Below are 19,968 nucleotides of genomic sequence, written 5' to 3' on the forward strand. Positions count from 1 at the left end.
CTGCTGAGAAATCAGCTGTTAACTTTATGGGAGTTCCCTTGTATGTTATTTGTCTTTTTTCCCTTGTTGCTTTTAGTAATTTTTCTTTGTCTTTAATTTTTGTCAGTTTGATTACTATGTGTCTCGGCGTGTTTCTCCTTGGGTTTATCCTGTATGGGACTCTCTGTGCTTCGTGGACTTGGGGGGCTCTTTCCTTTCCCATGTTAGGGAAGTTTTCGACTATAATCTCTTCAAATATTTTCTCGGGTCCTTTCTCTCTCTCTTTTCCTTCTGGGACCCCTATAATGCGAGTGTTATTATGTTTAATGTTGTCCCAGAGTTCTCTTAGGCTGTCTTCATTTCTTTTCATTCTTTTTTCTTTATTCTGTTCCGCAGCAGGGAATTCCACCATTCTATCTTCCAGGTCACTTATCCGTTCTTCTGCCTCAGTTAGTCTGCTATTGATTCCTTCTAGTGTAGTTTTCATTTTAGTTATTGTATTGTTCATCTCTGTTTTTTTGTTCTTTAATTCTTCTAGGTCTTTGTTAAACATTTCTTGGATCTTCTCGATCTTTGCTTCCATTCTTTTTCCTAGGTCCTGGATCATCTTCACTATCATTATTCTGTATTCTTTTTCTGGAAGGTTGCCTATCTCCACTTCATTTAGTTGTTTTTCTGGGGTTTTATCTTGTTCCTTCATCTGGTACATAGCCCTCTGCCATTTCATCTTGTCTGTCTTTCTGTAAATGTGGTTTTTGTTCCACAGGCTGCAAGATTGTAGGTCTTCTTGCTTCTGCTATCTGCCCTCTGGTGGATAAGGCTATCTAAAAGACTTGAGCAAGTTTCCTCAGTAGGGTTTTGATTTGCCTTTTCCTGATGGTTAAAGATGTTGAGATCTTCTCATGTGCCTATTGGCCGTTCATATATCTTCTTTGGAGTCTTTTGGCTTTTTACCTATACTTCTTTATGTTATTATTCAGTGGTTTCTCTAGGGATTACAGTATTCATCCATACCTTACCATAATCTATGCTCAATTAATATTACATCACATCATACATAGGATAGTATACAATGATATAATTCCATTTATACCTCATCCTATCTTCTGTGCTATATTTCATAAGAACAATATTTTATAAACCCCACAATACATTGTTACCATTTGCTTTAAACAGACAACTGAATTTTAAAGAATTTTTAAAATAAAAATAATTTTTTTATTTTTAAGCATATATATTCCCTTTCCAGTACTCTTTATTCCTCCCTGGAGATCCAATTTTCCATCTGATAAAACTTTCTTTCCACCTGAAGATCTTCCTTTAGTACTTCTTGTAGTTAGTTTGTAGACCATGAATTCTTTCAACTTTTGCTTATCTGAAAGTGTCTTTATTTCACCATCCTTTTAAATATATATTTCACTCAATATAAAATTCCACTTTGACAATCTTTTTTCTTCCAGCATTTTACAAATATCATTTCATGTCTTCTGGACTTTTATTGTTTCTGATAAGAAGTCAGCTGACATTCTTATAATTGTTCCCCTGTGTCCTTTTTTTCTGGATGCTTTAAGATTTTTTTGTTCTTCAGCAGTTTGACTATGATATATGTAGGTGTGATTTTCTTTGTATTTATCCATTTTGGGAATTTGTGACCTTCCCAGATTGGGTGTTCCTATTTATTTTTAATCAAATTTAAGACATTTTAAGGCAAAACTTCTCTAATTAGAATTCAGGGACTTCCCTGGTGGTCCAGTGGTTAAGACTCCTCACTTCCACAGCAGGGGGCATGGGTTAGATCCCTGGTCAGGGAACTAAGATCTGGCATGCTGCTTCTGTGGCCACAAAAAAAAAAAAAAAAGAATTTAAATGTGTTTTCTCTTCCATGCTATTTCTCTTCTCATTATGAAACTCCAATTATATGGGTATTATCTTGTTGCTATCATCTCACATGTTATAGATAAGTTGTTCTTTCTCTCTTTTTTTTAAACCTTTTTTTCCTCTGTGCTTCAGTCTAGATTATATATATTGACCTGTCTTCAAGTCCCCTAATATTTGATTCTGTTTTGCCCAGCCTTCTTATTTGTATTTGAGATGTATTTACATACCATAAAGTTCACCTTTTTAGAGTGTACAGTTATTGGGTTGTTTTTTTTCAGTGTATTCAAAAAGTTGTGCGATCACCGTCATGATCTAATTCCAGAATGTTTTCATCACCTTAAGAAGAAATCCCATTGCTGTTAGCAGTCACTTTTTATTTTCCCTTTCCCCCATCTCTGGCAACTAATTTACTCTCTGTCTCTATAAATATGCCAATTTTTGACATTTTATATAAATAGAATCATAAAATATTTGGCTTTTTGTGCCTGGCTTCTTTTACTTAATCATATTTTTTCAAGGTTCATCCATGTTGTAATATGAATCAGTAATTCATTCCTTTTTTGTGCCTAAATAATATTACATTATGTGGATTTACCATATTTTGTTCCATTTATTAGTTGATGAACATTTGGGTTGTTCCCACTTTTTAGCTATTATGAATGATGCTGCTATGAACATTCATATATACATTTTTATGTGGACATATGTTTTCATTTCTCTTAGGTATTTACCTAGGAGTGGAATTGCTGGGTCATATGGTAACTCTGTTTAACTTTTTAATGAATTGCCAAACTGTTTTCCATGGCAGTTACACAATTTTATGTTCAGATCAGCATTGCATGAGGGTTCCAATTTCTCTGCAGCTGTGCCAACATTTGTTATTGTCCTTTAAAAATTATTATAGCCATCCTAGGGACTCCCCTCGTGGTGCAGTGGTTAAGAATCTGCCTGCCAATGCAGGGAACATGGGTTCGATCCCTGCTCTGTGAAGATCCCACATGCCATGGAGCAACCAAGCCCATGAGCCACAACTACTGAGCCTGCATGCCCTAGAGCCTGCGCACTGCAGCTACTGAGCCCATGCGCTGCAATTACTGAGGCCGGCGTGCTCCAGGGCCCACGTGCCACAACTACTGAGCCTGCATGCTGCAACAACTGAAGCCCACACACCTAGAGCCTGTGGTCCGCAATAAGAGAAGCCACTGCAATGAGAAGCCTGCGCACTGCAATGAAGAGTAGCCTCTGCTCGCCGCAACTAGAGAAAGCCTCCACACAGCAATGGAGACCTAATGCAGCCAAAAATAAATAAATTTTTTTAAAAGATAAAAATAAAATTATTATAGCCATCCTAGTGACTGTAAAGTGATATGTCATTGTAGTCTTGATTTGCATTTCCCTGATGAGTAATGATATCAGGAGGCATCTTTTCATGTACTTATTGGCCATTTCTAGGTCTTCTTTGGAGAAATATCTATTCAGATCCTTTGGGTTGTTGGGTTAAAAAATAACCCAATTTTTGAGTTGGATTATTTGTCTTTTTTTTTATTATTGAGTTGTAAGAGTTTTTTTCATGTATTCTAGCTAAAAGCCCTTTTTCAGATATATGATTTACAAATATTTTCTCCTGTTCTGTAGGTTGTCTTTTCATTTTCTTGATAATGTTCTTTGTGCAGAAGTTTTTAATTTCAATGAAGTCCCATTTATCTATTTTTTCTTTGGTTGCTTGTGCTTTAATTGTCATATTTAGCAAACCATTGCCTAATCCAAGGTCATAAAGATTTACTTCTATGTTTTCTTTTAAGAGTTTTATAATTTTAGCTGTTATATTAAGCTCTTAGATCCATTTTGAGTTAATTTTTTTATATGGTGTGAGGTATGAGTCCAATTCATTCTTTCACTTGTGGATAATCAACTGTCCCACCACCATTTGTTGAAAAGACTCTTCTTTCTCCCATTGAATGGTCTTGGCATCCTTGTTAAAAATCAACTGACCATGGGCTTCCCTGGTGGCGCAGTGGTTGAGAGTCCGCCTGCCGATGCAGGGGACACGGGTTCATGCCTCCGTCCAGGAAGATCCCACGTGCCGCGGAGCAGCTGGGCACCTGAGCCATGGCTGCTGAGCCTGCGCGTCCGGGGCCTGTGCTCCGAACGGGAGGGGCCACAACAGTGAGAGGCCCACGTACAGCAAAAAAAAAAAAAATCAACTAACCAGTGCTCGCTTTGGCAGCACATATACTAAAATTGGAACAATACAGAGAAGATTAGCATGGCCCCTGCACAAGGGTGACACGCAAATTCATGAAGCATTCCATATTTTTGCCCTGCGTACTGCAAAAAAAAAAAAAAATCAACTGACCATAGACTCTTAATTCTATTCCATTGATCTATATGGCTATCTTCATGCCAGTACCACACTGTCTTGATGTCTTAATTACTGAAACTTTGTAGTAAGTTTTGAAATTGGGAAGTGTGAATCCTCCAACTTTGTTCTTCCTTTTCAAGATTGTTTTGGCTATTCGGGGTCTTTTAGGTATCCATATTAATTTTAGGATCATCAGGACTTCCCTGGTGGCGCAGTGGTTAAGAATCCACCTGACAAAATTTTAAGGCTGTAATGAGGAGTCACATTTACAATAGTCAATATATTCTCTACAATGAATATGCTCCCTTAATTAAAACATGAAGCTGAAAGAAAAAAAAAAAGGAATCCGCCTGCTAATGCAGGGGACACTGTTTCGAGCCCAGGTTCAGGAAGACCCCACATGCTGCGGAGCAACTAAGCCTGTGTGCCACAACTACTGAGCCTGTGTTCTAGAGCCCGTGATCCACAACTACTGAAGCCCACGTGTCTAGAGCCCATGCTCCGCAACAAGAGAAGCCACCACAATGAGAAGCCTACGCACCACAATGAAGAGTAGCCCCTGCTCACTGCAGCTAGAGAAAGCCTGCACACAGCAATGAAGACCCAATGCAGCTAAAAATTAATTAATTAATTATTTTTTTTTTAATTTTAGGATCATCTTATCAATCACTACAAAAGAGTAGTTGGAATTTTGATAGGGATTCCATTAAATCTCCAGACCAATTTGGATACTATTGCCAGCTTAACAATATTGTCTTCCAAACCATGAAAATAGGATGTTTTTCTATTTATCTAGATCTCCTTTAATTTCTTTCAACAGTGTTTTTCAGTCTTCAATGTAGAAGTCTTACACATATTTCAGTAAATTTATACCTAAATATTGCATTCATTTTGATGCTATCATGAATAAAATTGTTTTCTCAGTTTCATTTTTAGAGTTCATTGCTATACAGAAATACAGTTGATTTTGTCTCTGGATCTTGTATTTTGATCTTGAATCCCGCACACTTGCTTAACCCATTTATTAGTTCTAATAGTTTTTAGTGGATTCTTTAGGATTTTCTGTATATAATATTATTTCATCTACAAATAAAGATAGTTTTACTTTTACCTTAACCATCTTGATGGCTTTTATTTCTTTTCTTGCCCAACTGCTCTGGCTAGTATCTCTAGTACAATGTTGAATAAAGTGACAAGAGCAGACATCCTTGTCTTGTTTCTGATTTTAGAGGGAAAGCATCTAGTCTTTCATCATTAAGTGTGATGTTAACTGTGGGTTTTTCATAGATGCCTCATATAATGTTGAAGAAATTCTCTTATAGTCCTAGTTTGGTTAGTATCTATCATGAAAAGGAGTTGGAGTTTGTCAGATGTTTGTGTGTGTGTGTGTGTGTGTGTGCCTATTGAGATGATCATGTAGTTTTTGTTTTTTATTCAATTTATATGGTGTATTACATCAATTGATTTTTTAGCTGTTAAATTAACCTTGCATTCCTGGGATAAATTCCCACTTGGTCAACTGTATAATTCTTTTTATATGTTGCTTGATCAGATTGTTATTATTTTGTTGAGGATTCTTGTATCTATCTCCATAAGACATATTAGTCTGTAGTTTTCTTGTGGTATTTTTGTCTGATTTTGGTATTAGGGTAGTACTTGTCTCATGGAATGAGTTGAAAACTGTTTCCTTTTAGTTTTTGGAAGAGTTTGTGAAAAATTGGGATTAATTCTTTAAATGTTTGGTAGAATTCACTAATGAAGCCATCTGGGCCTGGGCTTTTACGCATGGACAGTTTTGTTTTTTTTTTAATTACTAATTCACTCTCTTTACTTATTATGTATCTATTGGGACTATTTCTTCTTGAGTCAGTTTCAGTAGTTTGAGCCTTTCTACAAATTTGCACACTTAATCTACATTATCTAATTGTTGAAATAATTGTTTATAGTATTCTCTTATAATCCTTTTTATTTATATGTCAACAGTAATATCCCCACTTTTATTCCTAGCTTTAATAATCTGAGTCTTCTCTCCTTTTTTCTTGTCATGTCTAGCTAAAGATTTGTAAATTTTGTTCTTCTTTTTAAAAAACCAATTTAATTTTTGGTTTTGTTGATTTTCTCTATTGATTTCTTTTTTATTATTATTATTTTTTAGTTGTGCTGGGTCTTAGTTGCAGCATGTGTGCTCCTTAGTTGCAGCCAGCAGGCTTCTTAGTTGCGGCTCGCTGGCTCCTTAGTTGTGGCACATATGCTCCTTAGTTGTGGCATGTGAACTCTTAGTTGCAACATGCATGTGGGATCTAGTTCCCTGACCAGGGATCACACCTGTGTCCCCTGGATTGGAAGGCAGGTTCTTAACCACTGCACCACCAGGGAAGTCCCTCTATTGATTTCTTATTCTGTATTTTGTTTATTTCTGATTTAATCTTTATTATTTCTTTTATTCTATTTGCTTTGGGTTTAATTTTCTCTTTTTCTAGTTTCTTAAGGTGAAAAGCTGGGTTATTGATTTGCAATCATTCTTCTTTTTGAATGTACATCTTTACATTATTTCCCTCTGAGCACTGTTTTCCTGCATCCCATAAGTTTTGATATGTTGTGTTTTTGTTTTCATTCCTCTCAAAGTAATTTCTAATTTCCCTTGTGATTTCTTCTTTACCTCTTGCATGTTTGAGAGTGTGTTGTTTAACTTCCACATATTTGTGAATTTCCACATTTCCTTCAGTTATTTCTAATTTTATTTCATTGTGCCTGGAGAACATACATTGTATGAGTTCAGTCCTTTTAAATTTATTAAGCCTTGTTTTATTGCCTAACATATGGTCTATTCTGGGGAATAATTCATGTGCACTTGAGAAGGATGTGCATTTTGTTGTTGTTGAGTAGAATATTCTATAGATGTCTGTCAGGTCAACTTGGTTTATAGTGTTGTTTAATTCTCCCATTTCTTTTCTGATCTTCTAATTGTCAGTTTTTGCTTTTATAATTTGAAGCTATCTTTACGTTCACTGATTATTTCCTCTGCCAGCTCAAATTTGCTGTTGAAAACCTCTCATGATTTTTCCATTCTAATTATATTTTTTTACTCCAGAATTTCTGTTTGATTATTTTTTATTATTGTCTCTTTGTTGATATTCTTTAAATGGTGATACATCATTTTCATAATCTCCTTTAGTTCTTTAGACATGGTTTCCTTCAGTGCTTTGAATATATTTAAAATAGTCAATTTTAAGTCTTGGTCTAGAAGGTTCAACATCTGGGCTTCTTCAGGGACAGTTTTTATTAATTCCCTTTTTCCTGTGAATACTTTTTTGTATTCACAGGAAAAAAACAATAATAATTTTTCACTAAAACTGGACATTTTAAATACTGTTATGTGGTAACTTGGAAATCATTGCCCCCCCCAATAGTGTTTATTGTTACTTGTAGCTGTGTGGGGTTTTGTTTGTTTATGTTTGTTTTTAGTGACTTCTCTGAACTAATTCTTTAAAGTGTATATTCTTTATTGTGTGTGGCCAATGAGGTTTTTGCTTGGTTAGCTTGGTGGTCAACAAATGATTGGACAGAGAGAGATTTCCTTAAAAACTGGAATGAATAAGTCATTGCCAAGGGGTTCTGTGTGTGTGTTGGGATGCACCTTCAACACTCAGTCAGGCAGTTTACTACTCCACCTAAGCCTTTACTTCCTATTTACACAGGCCCTCAAGGTCAGCCATAAGTGAGAGCTTGGGGCTTTCTCCAGTCTTCTGGCTTTCTGCACAGCTCTACACATGTATGTGGCCTTGTAGATCCCCAGGAATATGACAGAGCTTTTCAAGAACCCATGATCATCTCATTCCCTAGATTTTCCTTTTAAGCTTTTTGGTTAGTCTCTTCTACCCCCAGCTGTTATTCATTGCTTCAGGTAGCCATGAAGTTAAAACATTTGCCTGTAATTATTTTCAACAAACACCCCCTCCTTCCCCTCAGGAGGAGGCTGTGTATATGAGCTTGCTTCAAACTAACCTTGTAATTGGGGTCTTTTAGGGACAGGCCAAACAAGGACACTTCTTTGAGAACAAGTCTTTGGAAGAGATCCAGCTGGAGAGTGGGAGATGAGACTAGAGCAAGTTTAAATGTGACAAAACTTACTGCTTTCACTGAGATTCAACCGTTTTTCTTGAATACACATTCCCCAGGTTACTCCAAGCTCTTGGTTAATTTCCAGAGTTCTGCATATGTTAATCCTGTCAATCGTTTTCCAACTCTTTTGTTGTTTTTATGGAGGAATGAATTTTTGGAGGATCTTATTCTTCCATTTTCCCAGTCTGCTTTTAATCTTATTCAATGAGTATTTTATTTCATTTAGTATATTTTTCAGTTCAAGGATTTCCACTGACGTTTTAAAATATGTGTAACAGTAGTATACATAACATACACTTCACCCAGTTAAAGTGTACAATTTAATTCACATTCACAGAGTTGTGGTTTTTGTTTTGTTACTTTACAGTTTTTGTACCTCTACTGAAATTCTCCATTTACCACATTATTTTTACCTTTTCCTGTGAGTGCTTTAACATATTTATCAGTTATCTTGTCTGTTAATTCCAACATTGGGCTATCTGAGGGTTTGTTCCTATTGCTTATTTTTTTTTTCTCTACTAAGAGTCACATTTTCCTGTTTCTTCATATGTCTAATAATTTTTTATTGTATACTGGGTATCGTAGGTAAAACATTGTGGAGATTCTGGATTCTGTTATCTTCCTCAGAAGAAGGTTGAGTTTTGTTCTAGTGGGCAGTTAAGTTACTGGTACATCACCTTGGGCTTGTGGAAGCTTGGTTTTATGCTTTATTATAAGTCTTTTTTTTTTTTTTTTTTTTGGCCTTATTCCTAGGGAGAATTCCTTGGTCCCAGTCATTGTCCTTCTGGAATTTCAGTGGAAAGCCTGTGGTGTTTACAAAGCTCCCCCTAACATGATGACGCTCAAACTCCAAGCACTGCTTCCCTTGAAGTGGAGAGCTATGGAAGTCTCTGCTCAGCTGTTTCAGGCTTCTAGAAGGTATTTTCCCTTAATTTTTTTGGAGTCTCTCCACTCATGTAGTTTAGGAGTCAGCCAAGGATTTGAGGAAAATTTATGTACAGATTTGGTGTTCCACCTTCTGTAGTTCCTTCCTTCCTCGTTTTCCCTCCTCAAGTTCCTGCTGCTCTGACAGCCCTAAATCCTGTCCTCTGACTCATCAGGCTACAGCTTTCTATTTGTTCTCTATCCTTACACTTTGCAAGAACTGGGACGTACTCTCTGAGGAGAAACCATATAAACATGGATCTCACCTAGCATGTTCTATTCTTTCAAGAATTGAATTCTCTCAAGTTTCTTCCTTTTTTTGGTCATTCTCCAGTAGCTTCAAGTCATTTAAAAAATATTTTGACCAGAGTTTATTATTTTTATCTTCAAGAGAACAAATCTGATGTAAACTATGCTGCCAACACCAAAAGTCTGGACCTTGTTCTTAAATTGTTACCATCTTAATGTTAGTTATAAAAGTTATTCATTGGGCTTCCCTGGTGGCACAGTGGTTGAGAGTCCACCTGCCGATGCAGGGGACACGGGTTCGTGCCCCGGTCCGGGAAGATCCCACATTCCGCGGAGCGGCTGGGCCCGTGAGCCATGGCCGCTGAGCCTGCGCGTCCGGAGCCTGTGCTCTGCAACGGGAGAGGCCACAACAGTGAGAGGCCCGCGTACCGCACAAAAAAAAAAAAAAAAAAAAAAATTAATCACTTTAATTACCCCCATCCCATTTTCCTCTCCATATAGTTTGATATTTTTTCTTTATTCACACACACACACAGAAACACACATATATTATTTTTACATGAATGATATACTATACATGTTATTTGGCAATTTGCTTTTTTTTACTTATGTATTTAAAGGTTTTTCTATGAGTACATATTTATTCTTTCATCAAATATTCATAGGGCACTTGCTATGTGTCAGGCACTATTCCAGGTCCTGGGGATAAATCAGTGAACCAAACATACAAAAGACTTGCTTTCGTGAAACTTACATTCTAATGAGGGTGGGAGGAGGTGGATTAGAAATGAACAATAAAAAAAATAAGTAAAGTGATAAGTGATGTGGAGAAAAATTAAGCGAGAAAGGCAATAGGGAGTGCTAGCATGTGGAAGGAAAAGAGGTTTGCAGTTTTTCAGAGGGTGAACAAAGAAGACCTCACTCAAAAGGTAATGTTTGAACAGACGTGCGAGCAGTGAGGCAATATGAGAAAAGAGCTTTCTAGGCAAAGTGAGAGCAAAGGCTTGGCAACAGCCTGCTAGCGTGTTTGGGGAACAACAAAGAGGCTTCTGTGTCTGAAGCAGAGTGAGGAAGGGAGCAGTAATTGGAGATGAGGTCAGGTTGCTATAGAGGGCCATAAACACCAATGACATTCCATGGAAGGGGTCAACTTGACCCCCTTGAGCCACCAGTATTTTTTCTTCAATTGACTCTATATGGGTTCCTGTTGAACCTGGCCCCCACAACCCAACGCATGCTCTTCTACTCTGATGCTGACCTTGTTGGCCTGGGTCTTTCTTAGTAGAGTTGCAACTTAACTCTAGTTTCCCCAAAACATTACCATGCCTAGGTGCTCTGACCTAAAAGCACAGCTTTCCCTATGATCTCTTAGATACTTTTTTTGAGCCCAGATTCCCTCTTCCTTCATGGTGATTTCGCCACTGGAAACCACTGTGTTCTTCTTACCAGCAGACCTACATCAGGGCATTAGTGTTCTACCTGTCAGGGCTCCTTAACTTCCAATGTCAGAAGAGAGGCTACAACTGCCATCCCCTCCTCAGAGGACCTGTGCTTCTCATGTAAATCAGTTTACCTTCTCCTCAAAGACCAAACCTCCATAGCAAGGGCATCTGTAAGAATCCCGCTTTGATGAAGCCACAGAAAGCTTCATTTCACCATTCTCTCAGGGCAAGGGGTGCCTGTCTAACGTACGCTGCCATAAATAATGGATACCACGAAAGCTATCCTTCCCTGAATGGAGAAGATTTTTTTCAAGGCGAAATGTTAAAATCACCTAAGCAGAGAAGCAGGGCAGCTGCTTCGCCCTCTCTTACATATGGATGTATTGTAATTTAATTGATCTTTCCTCTACTTTTAGATATTTGTTTCCCTCCTTTTTTATTATTATAAATAATTCTGCAATGAGTATCTTGGCATGAGTGTAGATATTTCTGTAAAATAGATTCTTGAAAGAAGAATTGCTGGGTCAAAAGACACATGCATTTAAATTTAAAGCACTCCCAAATTGCCCTACAAAAACATGTTACAGATTTTTATTCCTATGAGAATGTGTTTCCCCACTTCATCACCATCACTAAATATTAAGGATCATTTTTCACTTTTGATATTAATATTGTTTCAATTTCCATATCTCTGATTACTAGTGAGGTTGAACTTGTTTTTATGTCTACCGACCATTTTTATTTTTCTGTGAACTGACTGTTCATAACCTTTGCTTATTTTTCTATTGGATAGCTTGTCATTTTCTTATCTTGCACACATTGTTTTAAGTTTATTCCTAGATATTTCGAAGTTGTTGTCGTTAATTGATTACTACGGACAAATAGTAGAGCTATTGATTTTGGTATCTTGGTCTTATTGCTGGCATCCTTCCTGAACATTTTTCTTGATTTTAATAGTTTTATAGTTGATTATCATTTCTTTCCTGGGGAACCCATCATATACGTGCAAATAAGGGTTTACTGTGACTACTGATGTATTTGGTCTTACGCCTACTATTTTGGTCTGTATTTTCTGTTGATCATTTTTTCTGATTTCCTTTTTCTCTTCATGCCTTTTGAGGCTTGATAGCATGTCTTTGTTCCTTTTGTGGTCTGGAAGATCTGCATTCTGTTTCTACACTTCTAGTGGTTGTCCTTGTATATTTTGTTAAATATTGAAACAAATTTTCCTATTAATGTCAAGAATCAGATCAGCTAATAAATTTCCTCCAAATAAGATAAGATCATTAACTGCACTCCACTCCTCACCCCTTTTTTATTGAAGTCATTTGAAATCTTAGTATCAGATTCTTTTTTACAATCGTTTTTCACATTGCATCTCTATTACTTAGGAATCCTTTACTTTCTGCTCTTTGCTATGTAGCATCTTCTATTTTCTTTTGTCACCTCCCACGATTTAAAAGGTAGTAATCCTGTTTTTCATTTTACTGGTGATTGACTTTTATATTTACCAACTAGATTCCTAAACCTCTATTTCTCTGATTAGGAAAGTAAAGAACAATCAATATCTCCCACTCCCTTACTTTATGTCAGATGAAGATTTTAGTGTGTCCTTACCTGTCTTGCCCTCTGTTCTCTCATTTCCCTGTCTTTTAAAATGTACTGTGTGTTTATAAATCCAGCTTGCATTTCAACCATATATATTTTGTTGTTTTTGTTCAAGTCTTGTGATATATTTAGTTCATTTTAAATGCTTGCAACCAAACCTTTTATATGACAGTGTTCCCATTTTCAAGTTCTTTATTTTAATTCATCTCCTGAGCAGCTGAAATATGTCTTCAGGTTGTTTACTTAGGGAGAACACACACGTGATACATTTTCTACATCCTTCTCTGTATATCTAGAATGTATTTCTGTTGTTTTCGCACATGAATGACAATTTGTTGAGTACGGAATTCTTGCATCACCATCTTTTTCACCCAAAACTGTAATCATTGCTCCCTATTGTCTAGCACTTAGAAATACTGAGGCAAAGCCTAAGACCAACCTAAAACTTCCCCCTTTGTAACCTGATTTAATCTGTGGATCTGTGCAATATTTTTCCTTCATGGTAGGAAAAGAATTTTTGCATGGCTAGGATATGTCCTGGTATATAATTCTTTTGTTAATTTTCCATGGAACTCATTGATTTATTTACCCAATCATTTTTCAGCTCAGGTCATTTCCCGTTGAGTATGTGAATATTACTTCCGTTCATTTGAGGGTAATGATTGTAAGTATCTCTTGGCTGTGCCCTCTTTTCCATCATCTCTCATCTCTCACCAGGGTGAAGGCAACACCCTGCTTTCACTCGGCCCCTACTCACTTTTCATTCTCACTTCCATTTAAGACCCTTGCGCTGAGGACCCTGACTGCCCTGTTCACTGCTCTGAACACGAGCTTCCCACTGCCCTGGGACTGTGACCCAGATCCTGAATGTAGCTACTGCAGCCTCTGGTGAGGCACCCCCCTCCCCAGCCTCGTCTCCCACTACATACCTACCGTGTACCCTACACACCAGCCACGCTGCTTCCTCTTACTCCTTCAGTTAGGCCGGCTCCCTCCGCACCCGCCACTCTCACCATTGGCCACCCAGGCCTGGCCAGTCAGAATGCCCCATTCCCTAGGACACAGAGATCAGGCCAGAGGAGGCATCTGATCTACGCTGGACCAATCACCAGGTGTCTGGGCCCTGGTTTCTGCCCCTCTGCTCTTATGGTCTGGCCAACTCCTCCCTGTTCTTTTTTTTTTTTTTTTTAATTTTTATTAGAGTAATAGTTGCTTTACAATGTTGTGTTTGTTTCTGCTGTACAGCAAAGTGAATCAGTTATACGTATACATATATCCCCTCTTTTTTAGATTTTCTTCCCATTTAGGTCTCCCTGTTCTTTAGATCTCAGCTTAAATATTGCTTCCTAGAAAAACCCTCCCTGACCCTCGCACCTCCCCTCTGTTATGTCTGGAACTTCGTCTTTTGTTCATTTTTTTCGATGAGTATTTTTGAGCATCCCCTGTGTGCCTGGGGATACGTCAGTGAGCGATAGAGATGACCCTGCCCTCACAGAGCTTCATTCTACAGGTGTTTCTTCATGGTGCTTCTTAGAATTAGTATATAAAATAATTGATTGTGGGATTCTTCTTTTTTTTTTTTTTGCGGTATGCGGGCCTCTCACTGTTGTGGCCTTTCCCGTTGCGGAGCACAGGCTGCAGACGCACAGGCTCAGCAGCCATGGCTCACGGGTCTAGCCTCTCCGCAGCATGTGGGATCTTCCCGGACCGGGGCACGAACCTGTGTCTGCTGCATCGGCAGGCAGACTCTCAACCACTGCACCACCAGGGAAGCCCTGTGGGATTCTTTTCATTCTGCCTCTTTCAGAAAACAGTAAGCTCTCTGAGGGCAGGGATCAAATCCACTTGTTTATACTTGTAGCTCTGGGATATAAGTCACTTCTTGGTATATGATAGGCACTCAAATAAATGTTTGATGAATGAATTAATGAATTCATGCTATTTATAGAAGTCAGGACTCTTTCAGTTACAATCCATCTCAAACTAGCTTCAGCAAAAAGATAAAGATAAGAAAAAAAAAAGAAGTAAAAGGAAACGAAAAAAGAGAAAGAAGTGAAACAAAAAAAGCAAGGGGAGGGCTTCCCTGGTGGCGCAGTCGTTGGGGGTCCGCCTGCCGATGCAGGGGACACGGGTTCGTGCCCTGGTCCGGGAAGATCCCACATGCAGCGGAGCGGCTGGGCCCGTGAGCCATGGCCGCTGAGCCTGCGTGTCCGGAGCCTGTGCTCCGCAACGGGAGAGGCCACAACAGTGAAAGGCCCGCATACCGCAAAAAAAAAAGAAAAAAAAAAGGAAAGGGAGATGTGGATTCATAGGCTCACTCCAGGGGAAAGGCCACGGGCAGCTCTAGCATCGTGCCTAGTGGACCCAGCGCCCCCCTCGATGCCACCAGGGCTCCCTCTGCTTCCCTCTGTGTATTGATCTCCTCTCCGGCTCTAGATGGATTTCCTCCATGTTGCCAGGGGAGATAGGTGCCGACAGTTCCAAATTCACATATTCTCAGTTTAGCAACACCAAAGAAAAAGCCTTTGTTTCTCTCAGCATCTGTATGTTTGCAGGGCCCAGACAACTGGTGATTGGTCCAGCATAGATCAGATGCCTCCTCTGGCCTGATCTCTGTGTCCTAGGGAATGGGGCGTTCTGACTGGCCAGGCCTGGGTGGCACACCTCCCCCTGAGGGTCGGGGTGAAGTCAGGTGGGCAGGACACCGTGACCTTCACACCAAGAAGTCTCGCAGTTCAGGAGATATCCCCCGAAGGAATAACAGGTGTCACCAACAGGAAGAAAGAAACATGCTACTGGGACAAATGCAACAATTGCCCCCGTATCACAGGATGGCTTTTCTTGCATTCTTTTATTTTTTGCAGCCAGTGCTTTTGCATCTCTCTCCCTTAGTCTATTCATTCTGTCTTCTGGTTAGCAGCTGTTTCCTGGGGTGCTGTCCTTGTGCTCAGCACAGGCAGTAGAGGAGTCCCGGGAACCTTGCACCTGCTATACACAAAGCTACCTTTTGAAGACAGTAGCTTCAGATGGCTCTTTCATACTCTGGGAACCCTTGTCCCAGAGTAATGCTCCACTGGAGAAGGGCCAAATGGCCCCAATCAAATCATTTTGTGTCTCTGTGATCCAGACCGGAAGACCAGGTTAGTAGAACTGCTAGTTCGATTTCATGTGTTGAGGAGCTAGCTCTTCATCTGGAGCCCTCCCAGGCCCACACTGTTTTGAGGGCACTGCACACTTTGCTGTCCTGTAACACAGAGTTAGGGTCCAGGTTCAGATCATCATAAACAGGTTATTCACTTACATGAAAGTCCAGTGGGCTATACCCAAGTCAGGCAAGATGTAAGAGGGCTTTGCCCTGGGGTCCCAACAGCAGCTATATAATTCAGATTTCTCCACCTGCTCCCCTCACAAGCATCACATCTAGACATTCCTGCTTCCTGAAAGGCCAGCCCTGGAGATGAGAGTCCTGGCAGTGATAGACTCACATAACCTTGGAGAGAGGGCCCCTCCTCCACTCCACCATGGCCTGTATCATCCGCTCAAGCCCACTGCTTTTCCTGGGGTCTCACCAAGTCCCTCAATTTTTTTCTGAAGGCCCTGTAGCTCTGAAGGGCTCATACTTCATGAGCCTAGGATCAAATTCAAGGCAGACACTATGGGCTCCCCAGCCCCCTTTTCCCCAGGCACATGTGCCCTGAAATATCCCCCAGGCAGGGCAGGTTCAGTTCCAGGACCCAGCAGGCAGGATCGGTCTCCAAAGCAGCAAAGCCCTCCCTCTTCCTCCTGCTGGAGGGAGCCTTCTGAGTCCTGAAGCCATTCTTCCCACTAACCACACTCTCTAGGGCTGCATGGAGTCATGTTTGTCCTGGAAAAGGGAGGAGCCGAAACAGGAGGTCTTCATTTGGAATCCGAGCACAGAGGCCTCTCTCACGCCTTCATTTGAACCTTCTCTGGATTTCACTGGCTTATCATGTCGCTTGCATATGAGTGGGCCACCCAGGGCTGTGCTGGCTCTCCCCTGACACCCTTGAGGCCAGTCCCCGCATGCGGCTGCATCCCAGATAAACAGAATTCCAGCTCCAAAGGCAGCACTAGATAACGTGTGGATTTTTCTGAGGCTTTGTGAGATGACAGGGGAGTCCAGCGCTCCCCTCAGGCTCCTTCCACCAAGTCCTGCGCACAGCAGCTGCACATCCCTCCCCTCTCCCCAACCTTTCTTCCTTGCTCTCTCTCCCTCTCTCCGTGGTGACTCCAGCCTCCCCTCTCCTCTCTCTCAAAAGCAGCAAGGAAACACCGCCCCCCACCCCCTGCATCCTTAGCCAGATGGAGGTCACCACCTGCTGGCCGGTCCCCTAGCACCCCCAGAAAGGCCTCGGTTCATCTCCCGCCCTCTCCTGCTCAATAGATGCCTCTGGTCTTTAGCAGAGAAATGGGTGTGCTATTTGCTTGTGCCCAGGAGTTTCTTCCGGCTCAAGCCCAGACCACTTCCCCCTCCTCCCTTCCCACCCCATCCTCGCCTGCATCCCTGAAGCTTTGCTCACAGACGTGCCTGCCAGTCCCATCCTGGCTCTTCAGGACAGTCTCCTCCAGGACCTCTCCCCCGACCCCCGCTGGCCCGAAGGGGACCCTCGGTGGTTACCAAAACCTGTGCTGATGCCCTGGAGCTGAGGAATGTGTGACTGCTACGGAGGCAAACCCACGGGTCCTGGGATCCACCAGGAGCTGAGCCGGAAGCTGGTCCTTCGGCCGGGGACTGCTGTCCTGTGTCTCCCACTCCCTCGTTTTCCTGGGCACCACTCTGTCCACTTTGGTCTCCCTTCCCCAGGAGAAATGCCATGTTTGCCAAGCTCTTTTCCCACGGGCACGGTCTGCTATAACAAACCCTTCATTGCCACAATCTGTACACATTTTCTGGACAGGAGAGGGTGGAGAGTTTCATGCCACAAAGCCCTGGACTGTCCTGGGTTGGCCCCAAGGCTCTCTGCCCATTGCTGGACCCTATGGGGAGCCACGAGAGCCAGGAATCTCCATGCACCAAACTTGGGCACGGTATCTAGCCAGGTCTGGAGCCCATCTGAGGGACCCTCAGATTGGGGCTTATCTCCCGGCTCCCCAGGGCTCATCTATTGAGAATTTGACCTACATCACCTCCAGCTTCCTGTGTCGTCCTCTCTGATCCCAACCTCCCTCTCTTCCTCCCTCACTAAGAGCTGGAATGCAGGTGGCCCCCCAGATTCTAGAGGGTCTAAAATTGTTCAGGAAAACCTGGCCAAATCATCCCCACACTGTCTGGCTTCGGCCATTCCATATTCTCAAAGCTGGGCTTGTACACCGTGCAAACAGCTCACTCCAAACGTTTCTGCAGCCCATACACACGTGTGAGAGTGCCTCCCCGTTCCCGGTGACCTGGGGTCACTACCTCAACACTGGAAACAGGCACCTCACCTCCTTGCTCTGTGCAGTCACAGCTGTCAGCTCATAGGACCACTTGGTTCCCCAGAAGCAAACCCTGAAAGGAGAATTTGTATGCAGGAGATTGAAGAGTTCCTGGGAAAAAACACTGAGGAGTCAGTGGGAGGGGCGGGCGGTCACCAGGCAGGGAGGGGGTCAAGTGAGGGTGGGATATTGAGCAAAGTCCCATGGAGGGTAACCTTGGCTTGATTCCACACGGGGACTTTGAGGACCACCCCGCAGGGTTGTCCTGACCAAGGAGCAGGGGAGCCCCACAGTCACTGGTAAAGGCTGCCCCTGCCCTGTGTCAGTTCCCAGGCCCCTGCCTGAGCTCAGTCTCTGACAAAGATGGAGAGCAGGCTCTTGGGTGTGAAAGGGCTCAGGAGCTGATATGCAAGAAACATCCAGGAGAATATGGGCATCAGCTAGTCTCTCTGCAGTAACTTCTTTTTTTTTTAAATTTATTTATTTATCTTTGGCTGCATTGGGTCTTCATTGCTGCATTGCAGCCTTTCTCTCTAGTTGCGGAGAGCGGGGGCTACTCTTCATTGCAGTGCGCGGGCTTCTCATTGCGCTGGCTTCTCTTGTTGCGGAGCACAGGCTTTAGGCATGCGGGCTTCAGTAGTTGTGGCACGCGGGCTCAGTAGTTGTGGTGCATGGGCTTAGTTGCTCCATGGCATGTGGGATCTTCCCCGACCAGGGCTTGAACCCGTGTCCTCTGCCTTGGCAGGCAGATTCTTAACCACTGAGCCACCAGGGAAGCCCTGCAATTACTTCTTAATGCAAACTCTTCATATCTGAAACCTGCCACTCTAAGTCATCTCCCATCCTGGGCAGAGCGCCTTTTTGCCCCATCCTATCCCTTGGCATCTGCTCAGCCAGCAGGTGAAGGAAGAGTGGACCCCAAACTAGTCCAGTTATATGGGCTCCCAACTCCTCTCTCCTCCAGGAAAAGATTGACCCCCTTAAGGAACTGAAAGTCTGTTGATGCTGGAGTTTCCTATTTCCTCACAGAGGGGGACTCACACATGAAGGGTAGCAAGTGTTTGGAGCATCCGCATGCCCCACAGGGGAGGCAGCCCCTGGACAGGTGGGGGTGTCCAGCTTGGGCAAAACCACCCTCTAATCCATCAACTGAGTGACTGGTAGGTTTCCCCTTGCCCATGTGCTCCAGCTCCCAAGCTCTCCACCCACCACCGCTCCCTTCGTGATACTCTTTTCTTCTTCCTTATCGTCTGCTATCTCCAGATTAAGTGTTGTGAAGAGGGCTTCCCGCATCCCCATGGAGAGGAGTAGGAGTCCGGGATCAAGGCGTCACTAGGCTCCCCTGCCGAATGGTCATCAGGCGTCCTTCCCGTCCTCGTCATCCTCCTCACATTCGTCTCCTACCCACTCCTCACCAAGAGAGAGGTCTGGCTTCTCCTCAGCCTCATTAGGCCTTTCCTGCTCCACTGATCATGGGGTTATGGTCAGCCTGCTCCACTGATCATGGGGTTATGGTCAGAGTCCTCAGGCAGGTAGACCGCCACCCTTCCAGGTCTCCCTTGGGTGGGGGTTTGCTTGGATGTACAATGTGAACAGCCCTGCCCTGTGGCTGCATATTATAACAGTCAGGCATCCTGACCAGTCCCCTATCAGACATGGGGTTTCCTTTAGTGCTAAGCTGTCTCCTGCCTACATGGGGTCACCAGATCCATTGTGAAACCCCGTCTCCAGTCTGCAACCCTAGCTCTGTACCTGGGTAAATTAGTAAGAAACCTCGCCATCGTGTCGACAAGAATACCAGCTCAAATTGCTTTAAATAAAAGGGGAACGTATTGGTTCATTAACTGAAAAATCACAAGGGCAGTTAGCTTCAGGCTCAGGGGATCCAGGTACCTAAACAAAGCGTTGATAAACTACTGCCTGTAAGCCACATCTGGCCTGGCCTGCCACCTGTTTTATAAATACCTT

General features: G+C 42.2%; 1 protein-coding gene and 1 non-coding gene across 2 annotated transcripts in view; both read left to right on the plus strand.

Moving 5' to 3' along the window:
• The window catches only part of PTPRF (protein tyrosine phosphatase receptor type F), a 183,784-nt gene that overhangs the window by 58,777 nt on the left and 105,039 nt on the right, over positions 1–19,968 (plus strand). The window lies entirely within an intron of this gene.
• On the plus strand, positions 4,069–4,175 carry LOC132416753 (U6 spliceosomal RNA). Its single transcript, XR_009517709.1, has one exon. It is a non-coding gene; the product is annotated as a U6 spliceosomal RNA (small nuclear RNA).

Source organism: Delphinus delphis, chromosome 1 (genome assembly GCF_949987515.2).
Source record: "Delphinus delphis chromosome 1, mDelDel1.2, whole genome shotgun sequence".
NCBI lineage: Eukaryota > Metazoa > Chordata > Mammalia > Artiodactyla > Delphinidae > Delphinus > Delphinus delphis.